Source organism: Bos indicus x Bos taurus, chromosome 17, assembly GCF_003369695.1.
Source record: "Bos indicus x Bos taurus breed Angus x Brahman F1 hybrid chromosome 17, Bos_hybrid_MaternalHap_v2.0, whole genome shotgun sequence".
Lineage (NCBI taxonomy): Eukaryota > Metazoa > Chordata > Mammalia > Artiodactyla > Bovidae > Bos > Bos indicus x Bos taurus.
In genome coordinates, this window is record NC_040092.1 from 24,629,676 (window position 1) to 24,641,831 (window position 12,156).

At 42.7% G+C, this 12,156-nt stretch overlaps 1 long non-coding RNA gene across 1 annotated transcript; it reads left to right on the forward strand.

Annotated features, from left to right (window-relative positions):
• Positions 1 to 911: 911 nt before the first annotated feature.
• LOC113875118 lies at positions 912 to 3,993 on the forward strand. Its single transcript, XR_003506171.1, has 3 exons — positions 912 to 1,248; positions 2,818 to 2,876; positions 3,487 to 3,993. It is a non-coding gene; the product is annotated as an uncharacterized LOC113875118 (long non-coding RNA).
• The last annotated feature ends 8,163 nt before the right edge of the window (positions 3,994 to 12,156 follow it).

Here is a 12,156-nt window from a genome sequence, read left to right on the forward strand (position 1 = left end):
TATTTTGCAGGCAGTTTCTTTACCATCTGAGCCATCAGACAAACAAATTTTACTAAATAACATTCATCTTCCATTAGTTTCCCTATCTGTTTATCTTCCCACAACTGATTGCCCCTAGAATCTCAAATCCCCTTTCCATTTGAGGCAGGAGGTAGATGCCCACCTGCCATTCCAGGGTAAAGCAATTGGAGATTCAATCCTTGTAGACTGAAACTCCAAGACAAGAATACCAGAACAATTAAGAGAAGGCTAGACCCTGCCCAGATCACATGTTTCTCATTCTTGAAGTTATGAGACCTCCTTGACCACACATATGCAGAAAGTCTCTTTGGAGGTCAAAGGGGAGTGATGCTAACTAATGCCAGGCTACCCATAGGCCTTTGCAGTAGAATCCATCTTGGCTAAGAGATGCATGCACACACATGGGAGGATCTGGAGAGGTACCAAAAATGGACTGTGAATCAGGCAAATCAAAATGATTGGCCAAAGGAAGCTAGAAGAAATGCCCTGTATAAGTGATTTAAACACGAAATGGCACCCCACTCCAGTACTCTTGCCTGGAAAATCCCATGGATGGAGGAGCCTGGTAGGCTGCAGTCCATGGGGTCGCTGAGAGTCGGACACGACTGAGCGACTTCACTTTCACTTTTCACTTTCATGCACTGGAGAAGGAAATGGCAACCCACTCCAGTGTTCTTGCCTGGAGAATCCCAGGGACGGGAGAGCCTGGTGGGCTGCCAGACGTCTATGGGGTCGCACAGAGTCGGACACAACTGAAGTGACTTAGCAGCTGCAGCAGCAGGAGGTACTCTCCCTCTGAGTCTAATACATCCTATACTCTTTTCCTCTTAATGAATACTTTACTTGCTTCTCTACTTTCTGTCCTTGTGGAAATTCTCTGCAGAGCTGAAAGGCCAGGGCCCTTGTCACTGACCACTGGTCTAGTGGCTAGGATCTGGTCTCTCGCCGTGTGACCTGGCCTCAGTCTGTGGCTGGGAACCTGAGCCCTGCTTCAAGCCACTGCAGGCTGGGGCTACCAGAGATCACTTTGTCTTTTCACAGCTCCAAATATATGTTGCCCTTTGTAGAAATTGTATGTAAGTCTCTGCCTCTGTAGGATTTTCACTTCTGTGAGCCTTCATATGGATGTGAATAAACTTGTTCCTCCTATTCATCCATCTTTTGTTAGATACGCAGGATTCCGGCCACTGAACCAACGGGGTAGAGGAAAGAGATGTTTTCCCTCATGTAAGTTTTAATATCAATATGTTTATTTTGAATGAATTACATAGGAGTATTGTTCTTTGTTGATCAGTAGAACCGAGATAGAATTTTGATCAATAGGTCTTAAAGATGTGTGAAAGCATGCTAAGTCCTTTCAGTCGTGTCTGACTCTTTGCAAACCTATGGACTGTTGCCCGTCAGGCTCCTCTGTCCTTGGGATTCTCTAGGCAAGAATACTGGAGAGGGTTGCCATGCCCTCCTCCAGGGGATCTTCCGGACCCAGGGATCGAACCCAAGTCTCTTATGTCTCCTGCATTAGCAGGCAGGTTCTTTACCACTAATGCCATCTGGGAAGCCCAGGTCTTAAATACAATAAGACTTTATTGTTTTTAGAATGTTTTTAGCAGCCTGAAAACAACTACGATGTTGCCTTTATTCAAAATTTTTTCCTATTTTGTGGTGGCAGAATACTACACCAATATATTAACTAAGCATATATTTTTTTGCACGCACCCATATAGGTACACACTTACATTAATTCTTTGTGAAAACTGGACCATTTTGAGCTTATTGCATATGGGACTGGAGGTAGGCATTGTCAGACCAGATTCAGATACAAAAGAGTCAAATTCTTGGCGTGAGTTGCTAAGAAGCCTTTGGAATTTCCAGAGAGAGAAAACAAGAGTCTTGAAAACCAAGGCTTTTGAATTGCAAAGCAGGGGTTTTTGAGAGAGACAGAAAGGTTCTGTTGCTTCAAAACAGAAGGTCTAGCCAGTTATCAGAGGCAAAGTCCTGAAGGACTCAAGGCATAATGTCTGTGCTTTAATGATCAGATTGGGAAGAAAACAGATGAGGACTCGGGTCACCTGGGCCTTGAAAATTTGAGGTGTAGCAAGGCAACACATCAGCTGCCATTCAAAAACACTGACTCACTGTTGCCAGGTGGAGGGGGTACATTGTGCCTTGAGAACCACAAAGGAAGCACCAGGGTACATCAGGAGGCAGAGGGAGCTGGTGAGGGGGATATGTGCATTAAGCCCACATTTTGGCCAGTCATGAGGAGCAGAAGCCTCCATCGGTTTTTTTTAATTGGACAATAGTGGGTTTTTTTTAATATTTATTTTAATTATTTGTTTGGCTGCTGCGGGTCTTAGTTGCAGCACATGGTATCTGGACCACCACAGCACTGGGCCACCAAGGAAGCCCTGGAACACAGTTGATTTACAATGTGGTGTTAGTTTCAGATGTACAGCAAAGTGATTCAGTGATACACGTATATATTCTTTTTCAGATTCATTTCCCTTACAGGTTTTTACAAAATATTGAGTGCAGTTCTCTGGGCTATACAGTGGGTCCTTGTTGGTTATCTATTTTATATTTAGTAGTGTGTTTATGTTCATCCCAAGCTCCCAATTTATCCCTCCCTACTCCCTATTAATGATTTTAGTGCTTTTCTAGGTACGAGAAGATGTAAAAAACTGGGCTTAGAAAATGTTCTCCTGAAAAGGTCTAATTATCTGAAGGCATGTTCTGCCAGTATCTTCTAGAGCACAGAGGGCCTCCTTCCTGACTTGTGCTCTGAATTCCTTTCAGGGTGTGTTGAAGATCGGTGGCCGTAGTGACCAGTCACTTTGTCTTTGTAGAATCAGAGGGTGAGTGACAGTTTCAGCCATCAGACCTAGGACTTGGAACTCAGGAATACTTCCAGTTCAGTGTCTATTCTCCAAACTAAGGCAGTCCTATGCCCCATTTTGACAGAAAGTTATTACAGTTATAGTTGCCTTGTTGTTGTGTTGTGAAGTCGCTCAGTCATGTCCGACTCTTTGCGACCCCATGGACTATAGCCTACCAGACTCCTCCCTCCATGGGATTCTCCAGGCAAGAGTACTGGAGTGGGTTGCCATTTCCTTCTCCAGGGGATCTTCCCAACCCAGAAATCAGACCCGGGTCTCCCGCATTCCGGGCAGACGCTTTAACCTCTGAGCCACCAGTCGTTGCCTAGTTCCCTAAATTAAAACTGAGCAGGTCTCTGTGGGGCTCCAGAGTACAGATCTGTTCTGTGTTCTGCATTTCTTATCCGTAGGATATAGGCTTCATTCAGCCTCCTTGACCTTCCCTGAGTTCCAAAGGGTGGATTCAAACAATTGCTAATCAGGGAAGGGAGGGGATACAGAAACAGAGGAGAAACAATCAAATGGTGGTACAGCCTTGAGACAGCGTCCTGGTTCCTAGTCAAAAAATATGCATAACAATATCTTTTAGTTCTTTTGCAGAACTGGGACCCCACCCAGGTGGAGGATGGTAACTTCAGGCTGAGCACAAGATTCCTGGAGCACAGCTCTGTTGCCTCACCACCAACCAATCAAAGTCACAAACTCTGCACCCCTCATCCCAAATGTTGCCTTCTGTTTCTGGGGACCAGTGATGACCATCCTGTTAGGTCTCCTGTTTGGCCCCTGTCTATTTCATCTCTGAGAGGAGCCAACAGTTTCAAACTAAATCGCTGTTATTACAAGGGTGAATGCTGGTTCCAGACAAAAAATACCTTGACTTAGATCAGGTAGAGAGAGACATCTGCTCTGCTAGGCAGGCCTACACCCATGCACAGCAGGAAGAAGTTACAGAATAAAAGAGACCTTTACCTCAATTCCCAAGAAGTATCTTGAGTATGAAGTCTCTTAGTGGGGAGTTGTTAGAGGAAGCACACTGACTGAAACCGTCCACCCTGGGCGGCTACCATAGTAACCATTTGCATGAGTTGTTGTACAACAGGAGGTCCTGGTAAGGAACACGGAACTAATAAGCCACCACCAACTGGAAGTTTGGGAAAGGTCAAAAGGAGACACCACATGTCCAACCACCTCCCAGAATCCTCTCTGGCATCCATCTTGGCTGAACAAGGCGTGGACCACCATGAAGGACTCTGAGTCAGAATGATTGGCTAAAGACAACCTGGAAACTAATCCCATCACCATAAAACCAGAGACTGCAAGCCACAGAGCTGTACTCCTGGGTTCCCTTACCCTACTGCTCTCCACCCGGTGCCCTTTCCCAATAAAATCTCTTGCTTTGTCAGCACATGTGTCTCCTCATACAATTCATTCCCAAGTGTTAGACAAGAGCCCAGTTTCAGGCCCTGGAAGGGGGTCCCCCTTCCTGCAACATTTCATATTTAGTAGTGTATATATGTTCATCCCAAGCTCCCAATTTGTCTCTCCCTACTCTCTATTAATGATTTTGGTGCTTTTCTAAGTATGAGAAGATGTAAAAAATCAGGCTTATAAAATCTTCTCCTGAAAAGGTCTAATTATCTGAAGGCTTGTTCTGCTAGTATCTTCCAGAGCACAGAGGGCCTCCTTCCTGACTTCTGCTCTGAATTCCTTTCAGGGTGTGTTGAAGATCAGTGGCCAGTGACTTTGTCTTTGTAGAATCAGAGGGTGAATGACAGCTTTCAGCCATCAGAGTAAAGTCAGGTCCCTGCTTGGGCCCGCCTGTGCAGGTAATGAGAAAGAATACCCCAGGTGTCACCTCATATCTTTTTTTTTTTTTTTTTTTTTTTGAGTCTTTTTAAAAAATTATTCATTTCTTTTTGGATGTGTTGGATCTCCACTGTTGTGCATGGCCTTTCTCTAATTGAGGCAAGTGGGGCTACTCCCTACTTGCAGTGCTTCGGTTTCTCACTACAATGTCTTCTCCTGTTGTGAAGCACAGGCTCTAGGGTACAAGGGCTCAGGAGCTGTGGTGCACGGGTTTAGTTGCTCTGCAGCATGTGGGATCTTCCCGGACAAGGGATCAAACCCATGTTCCCTGCATTGGCAGGCAAACTCTTAACACTGGAACACCAGGCAAGTCCCACCCGTCTCTTTAACTCTCTCTGTTGGGATTTCCTTTCTTACACTTATTTATGATGACCCAACACATGCAGGTGAATTTGTACTGAGATGGGTGTTTTGCAGTTACCCACTCTCCATCTTCACAACTCGCCAATAATTGTCCTACTCTTGCGACCTCCAATCCATGGGCATGGGTAATATCACAAATAGAATTTTCAAGGTGTTAAAAACTTAATTCTATGAATGAGACTATGTCAGGTTTCATTTAACACATTAGTGAGGGAACCAGTGGGAAATCAAAACCAGTTTAAAGGACACGAGGAACTGATGTCTGTGCATCACTAAAATTCTAAAAAGTATAAAGTAGGAGCGTGTCAAATGGTAGGTATAGTGGTTGGCTTCTCTAAATAATTTGAGTTGCACCTTGACAAAAATTATTTTTAATATCTAAATATTGAAACTTGTAACATGTCTGACTCCTAATCTATTACACACACACACACACACACACACACTCACACACACGAGTCTCTTCCTCAGAACTCTTAATGCTGGCTACAATTAGCTGGTCCAGGAATGAACATTCGATCCAAGATAGGCAATCAATCTTTCTCTGAGAATTTTGAGCTGGAAAGAGTGAAAACTGCAACAAATGTTACAGAAAAGAGCAGAATGTGAAATGAGAGAGAGAGAGAGAGTTTTAAAGAATTCAATTACCAGACTTTGGTTATTCAAGCTGGTATTTTTGTCTTTTGTTTTAAAGGGACACCTCTTTAAAATAAATTCTCTGTTTTGCTTACATTAGTTTGGGGTGAATGGAAATGGTATTCTTATAACTACCTGAGTGCTGTTGCTGAACCAGGCTGCTTGGATGGCTGCAGAGTCGTTAGTACAGGGCACCAAAAGGTCAAACTGAAAAACTCTAAGCTGGGTCCAGCCTTTGCGGCTCCTGGCATTCCCTGGCTTTTAGCAGCGTCACTTCAATCTCTGCCTCTTTCTTCACAGGACACCCTTTGTTTGTCTGGATGCTATGAACTGAAGTGAATCAAATGCATATTTTGAAGCCCCAACTCTGAATGTGACAGTATTCAAAGATAAGGCTTTTCTGTGTGTGCTCAGTTGCTTCAATTGCATCCAACTCTCTGCAACCCCATGGACTGCAGCCCGCCAGGCTCCTCTCTCCATGGGATTCTCCAGACAAGAATACTGGAGTGGGTTGCTGTTTCCTCTTCCAGGGCATCTTCCTGACCCAGGGATTGCACCTGAGTCTCTTGTGCCTCCTGCATTGGCAGGTGGGTTCTTTACCACTGAGCCACAGGGGAAGTCCTTTCATAGATAAGGCCTCTAGGGAGAGAGTTAAGAATAAATAGAATCATTAGAATGGGTCCCTACTCCAGCAGGACCGGTGTGGGAGATGAAGGAGGAGGGGACACAGTAGGGGAGCAGGAGCAGAAGCCAGAGGAAATATCAGAGACCTCTTTTGCTCCCACATGCTCAGAGGAAAGGCACCTGAGGACACAGCAAGGAAACCATGTGTAAGCCAGAAGATGAGTCTCAGTAGAGACCAACCCTGGTGGCTCCTTCATCTTGGACTCCCAGGCTCTAGAACCTTGAAAATAAAGGTCCATCCTGTAAGCCACCCCATCTTGTATTTTACCGTGGCACTTGAACTGATACACTATGTCTTCTTTTCTCTCTTCTAAAAGGACACTCATTCTTGGATTTCCCCCTCACCTTTATCCATGGTGGTCTCATCTTGAGATCCTCATCTTATTTACATTTGCAGAGATGCCTGGTCCAACAGAATCATGTTCCTAGGTCCTAGGTGAACATACCTCCTGGGAGCCTGATTCAACCAGCTTAACCAGCACATCTCATTTTTTAGCCAATTTAAGACCACTTATATATAATCCAAGGCAGGGCCTCACTGTTTATAGAATGTAATGTGCCTGGCACCCTTCTGCATTTATGCAGGGCAGTAGCCTCCTTCACAGACACATGCAGCCATTGTGAATGTGGGTTATTTAGGCAGCAGGCCACAGCGTGGCTAGGAGGGCAGCTCTGGGAAACGGTGGAGAGTGGGGCTAGTTGACATCAAATCCCTTGGGATCAATCAGAGCACTTGTTAACTGCCTCATGGAATTAGGAGGTGGGTGCCGCGGAAGAAAGGAGAACATCAAAGCTCCGGCTAAAGATGTGAGCACTTTAAAAATCATCAAATTCTTGAGTGCTTATCCTGGAAGTGTAATGGGTGCAAACTTTCTTTAGGGCTATTTGGTTTTATATATGTTGTGTAAAAATACTGGAGGGTTGCCATGCCCTCATCTAGGGGATCTTTCTGACCCAGGGATCAAACCCACATCTCATGTGTCTCCTGAATTGGTAGGCAGATTCTTTATCACTGTGCCACCTGGGAAGCTCCATACATAAATTCAATTCAGTTCAGTTCAGTCGCTCAGTCGTGTCCGAATCTTTGCGACCCCATGAACTGCAGCATGCCAGGCCACCCTGTCCATCACCAACTCCTGGAGTTCACTCAGACTCACATCCGTCGAGTCGGTGATGCCATCCAGCCATCTCATCCTCTGTCGTCCCCTTCTCCTCCTGCCCCTAATCCCTCCCAGCATCAGAGTCTTTTCCAGTGAGTCAACTCTTCCCATGAGGTGGCCAAAGTACTGGAATTTCAGCTTTAGCATAATTCCTTCCAAAGAACACTCAGGACTGATCTCCTTTAGAATGGACTGGTTAGATCTCCTTGCAGTCCAAGGGACTCTCAAGAGTCTTCTCCAACACCACAGTTCAAAAGCATCAATTCTTCAGCGCTCAGCCTTCTTCACAGTCCACCTCTCACATCCATACATGACCACAGGAAAAACCATAGCCTTGACTAGACGGACCTTTGTTGGCAAAGTAATGTCTCTGCTTTTGAATATGCTATCTAGGTTGGTCATAACTTTCCTTCCAAGGAGTAAGCGTCTTTTAATAATCATGGCTGCAATCACCATCTGCAGTGATTTTGGAGCCCCCCAAAATAAAGTCTGACACTGTTTCCACTGTTTCCCCATCTACTTGCCATGAAGTGATGGGACCAGATGTCATGATCTTAGTTTTCTGAATGTTGAGCTTTAAGCCAACTTTTTCACTCTCCTCTTTCACTTTCATCAAGAGGCTTTTTAGTTCCTCTTCACTTTCTGCTATAAGGGTGGTGTCATCTGCATATCTGAGGTTGTTGATATTTCTCCTGGCAATCTTGATTCCAGCTTGTGCTTCCTCCAGCCCAGCATTTCTCATGATGTACTCTGTATATAAGTTAAATAAGCAGGGTGACAATATACAGCCTTGATGTACTCCTTTTCCTATTTGGAACCAGTCTGTTGTTCCATGTCCAGTTCTAACTGTTGCTTCTTGACCTGCATATAGGTTTCTCAAGAGGTAGGTCAGGTGGTCTGGTATTCCCATCTCTTTCAGAATTTTCTGCAGTTTATTGAGATCCACACAGTCAAAGGCTTTGGCATAGTCAATAAAGCAGAAATAGATGTTTGTTCTGGAACTCTCGTCCTTTTTCCATGATCCAGTGGATGTTGGCAAGTTGACCTCTGGTTCCTCTGCCTTTTCTAAAATCAGCTTGAACATCTGCAAGTTCACAGTTCACGTACTGCTGAAGCCTGGCTTGGAGAATTTTGAGCATTACTTTACTAGCATGTGAGATGAGTGCAATTGTGCGGTAGTTTGAGCATTCTTTGGCATTGCCTTTCTTTGGGATTGGAATGAAAACTGACCTTTTCCAGTCCTGTGGCCACTGCTGAGTTTTCCAAATGTGCTGGCATATTGAGTGCAGCAGTTTCACAGCATCATCTTCCAGGATTTGAAAGAGCTCAACTGGAATTCCATCACCTCCACTCGCATTGTTCATAGTGACGCTGTCTAAGGCCCACTTGACTTCACATTCCAGGATGTTTGGCTCTAGGTGAGTGATCACACCATCGTGATTATCTTGGTTGTGAAGATCTTTTTTGTACAGTTCTTCTATGTATTCTTGCCACCTCTTCTTAATATCTTCTGCTTCTGTTAGTTCCATACATTTCTGTCCTTTATCGAGCCCATCTTTGAATGAAATGTTCCCTTGGTATCTCTAATTTTCTTGAAGAGATCTCTAGTCTTTCCCATTCTGTTGTTTTCCTCTATTTATTTGCATTGATCGCTGAGGAAGGCTTTCTTATCTCTCCTTGCTATTCTTTGGAACTCTGCATTCAGATGCTTATTATCTTTCCTTTTCTTCTTTGCTTTTAGCTTCTCTTCTTTTCACAGCTATTTGTAAGGCCTCCTCAGACAGCCATTTTGTGTTAATTATAATGACCAACAATTCCAACAGTGCAAATATCCAGAAATAGCAAATTGATTGTTGCTGTTAGTCTTAACATGGAATAATGTGCCGCTTTTAGAATGTAAAATATAAATGATATGACTGGACAAGGAAACATAGACCGCCTTGTATGTAAAGTATGATCTCAGTTTCCTTATAAATCAGAACTTGTTCACAGGTGTGTATTTGGGTGATGAGGTTATGGGTAACATTTATTTTCTTTCTTTTTTTTTTTTTTTTAACATTTATTTTCTTGTGTGTTTTTTCTGTGGTCTTTAAGCTTCCCAAAGTGAACATATTTTATTTTCATAGGTTAAAAATGATATTTTAAAAATTATTATGAAACAATAATAATGATTATAAAATAATAAATGAAGAAGGAAAAATAATCACAAAGCCCCAAAATCTCCATCTGTCAATGACTACTCTCGAGTTCCATTAAATGAAAATGCTGATATGAAATGCTACACATGTTTCTGGAACAGACTAGCTGAGGCCACTACATAAAATGAAAGACATCATTCCCTCTTATTCCTAAATGTCCCACTGGAGCTATCTCTTCAAAAAAGAGTCTTAAATATCTTCATCAAGAACAAAAACCATGCTTTGTTTAAGCATTGGCTTCTGGCTTAAGACTGTATTTCAGTTTTCTTGGAAGTGGTTAATAAAACTGTAGTGAAGCAGAAGTTGGACATAGACATAGGGCACATCTCAGATGCACTGCCATAGGCTTGAAAGTAGAAATGCTTATTCATCCATAGACTAGCACCTGACTTTTATCTGAGAGGGTTTATGGGGAGATTTGGAGTTTCTTTGTAGTAAACTATGGTGTGATGGGTAAAGGATCAATATGACCAGTGTTGAAATTAACCTAATTGAAAGTAATGGTTCTGTCACTGTAGCTGTCAGGCGTGTCAAGTCCACACAGAGCCCACCTGGTGAATCCTGGCATTTGTACCAAGTGCGTTCCTTGGATTCATTGCAGACATTTGGGATGCTAGCTTCAATTCAAAGACAGCTTTGAGTGCCCTCAAAGGAAAATTCTACCAGTTGCTAAGCCTGCTTTGTTTTAGGAGCCACTATATACTTTTTTCATGTGTTAATAATCAAGATAAATTAGAATGTGACCATTTTGTTAAACTTAGGTGACTTGCAGTTCTGAATTTTTGGTTAAAGGTTTTGGCTGATGTAGAAATGTTATTTTAAATATATTTTGAATTATAAGAACAGAAACTTTTTTATAGTTTTTCCCCCCATTTAACTGGAATGATTTCCAAGTTTCTGCAAATAAGGTAATTGTAAATTTAAAGAATTAAGCATTTATTGGTGAATAATGTATATCTTCTCATTCTGAGAAATGTAAGTGGGTCAAGTCAAAATAAATCCTTTAAAGTTTACTATGCTGCAAGTAGTTTCACAGCCATTCTCTTGTATTTATTTTTCAGTTAAGTCAAATAAAAATGATTAAGACTGAAAAAAAAAGTGGTGGCCAGAGTCACCTAAGATTTAAGGGCCAGTCCAGGAGTACTAAATTAACCAAATGTGGGTGATTACTGAGCTCTCAGAACTCATCTCTCATTACCTCATAACCTCAATTATTTGAATTTGAAAATCTCCAAAGAAGACGCTTTATTTTTCCTGGTGGAAGTCAGGGGTGGTAAACTACACTGGAAAAGAAGAAACGAGCCCTCTTTCTATATGAGCAATTTGTAACGCAAGTCCCCTCACACACACAAAAACAACAACACAGGATTAATACTTCATTTTCACTGGATGGGAGAGTGTCATCTATCTTGGGACCTTCTGGTCCTGTCTCTGGCTGTGTCTTGACTGGTGAGCAGTGAAGCTCAGACAAGGCTGCAGTTGGGGAAAACCTTTTTGGTTAATCTTTCTCATCCATAACATTTCCATGAAAAAATAAAGAAACAGTTTGTCAAGAGCTTGTCACAAGCCATGGAGGCTTCCATGTGGAAACCAACCATTTAATGCCTCAGTGGCAGCTGCGAATTTTTCATTAAGTTGTCCAGTATAATTTCATCATTCTGGGAAGTATTCGGCTTTCTTCCGTTCTTTTGGGTTGGAGAGAAGCCAGTCATTGGAAAGTCGACAGCTCTATCTAGGTGCATGGTCAGGGTGAAATTCTGGAAGCATGCTCTTAAAAATCCATTATTTACCACTTTGTTCTTAATTGATATGTGAGTATATGTTTTCATAATTTGTTCTTTCATGATGGACACTTGGTTATTATTTCTGTGTCTCCAATGACAATCCATTCTGATCTCTTCTAGCTTTGCCTGGAATGGGGTTCACCCATTTACCCATTATCTGTTCACTCCACAAGTAACCCTTGATGGTTTGTTACAGATCAGAAACTGGTGTAGACTTTGGGGAAGGTGGCTGTGAACCAAGGAGGGCAAGACTCCTACCATCACGGTGGGGTATATTCTAGAGCAGGGGTCCCCAACTTCCAAAATCTAATGCCTGATGATCTGAGGTGGAGTTGATGCAATAATAGTAGAAATAAAGTGCACAATAAATATAATGCACTTTAATCATCCAGGCTTCAGCTATATGTGAACCGTGAACTTCCAGATGTTCAAGCTGGTTTTAGAAAAGGCAGAGGAACCAGAGATCAAATTGCCAACATCCGCTGGATCATCGAAAAAAAGCAAAAGAGTTCCAGAAATACATCTATTTTTGCCTTATTGACTATGCCAAAGCCTTTGACTGTGTGGA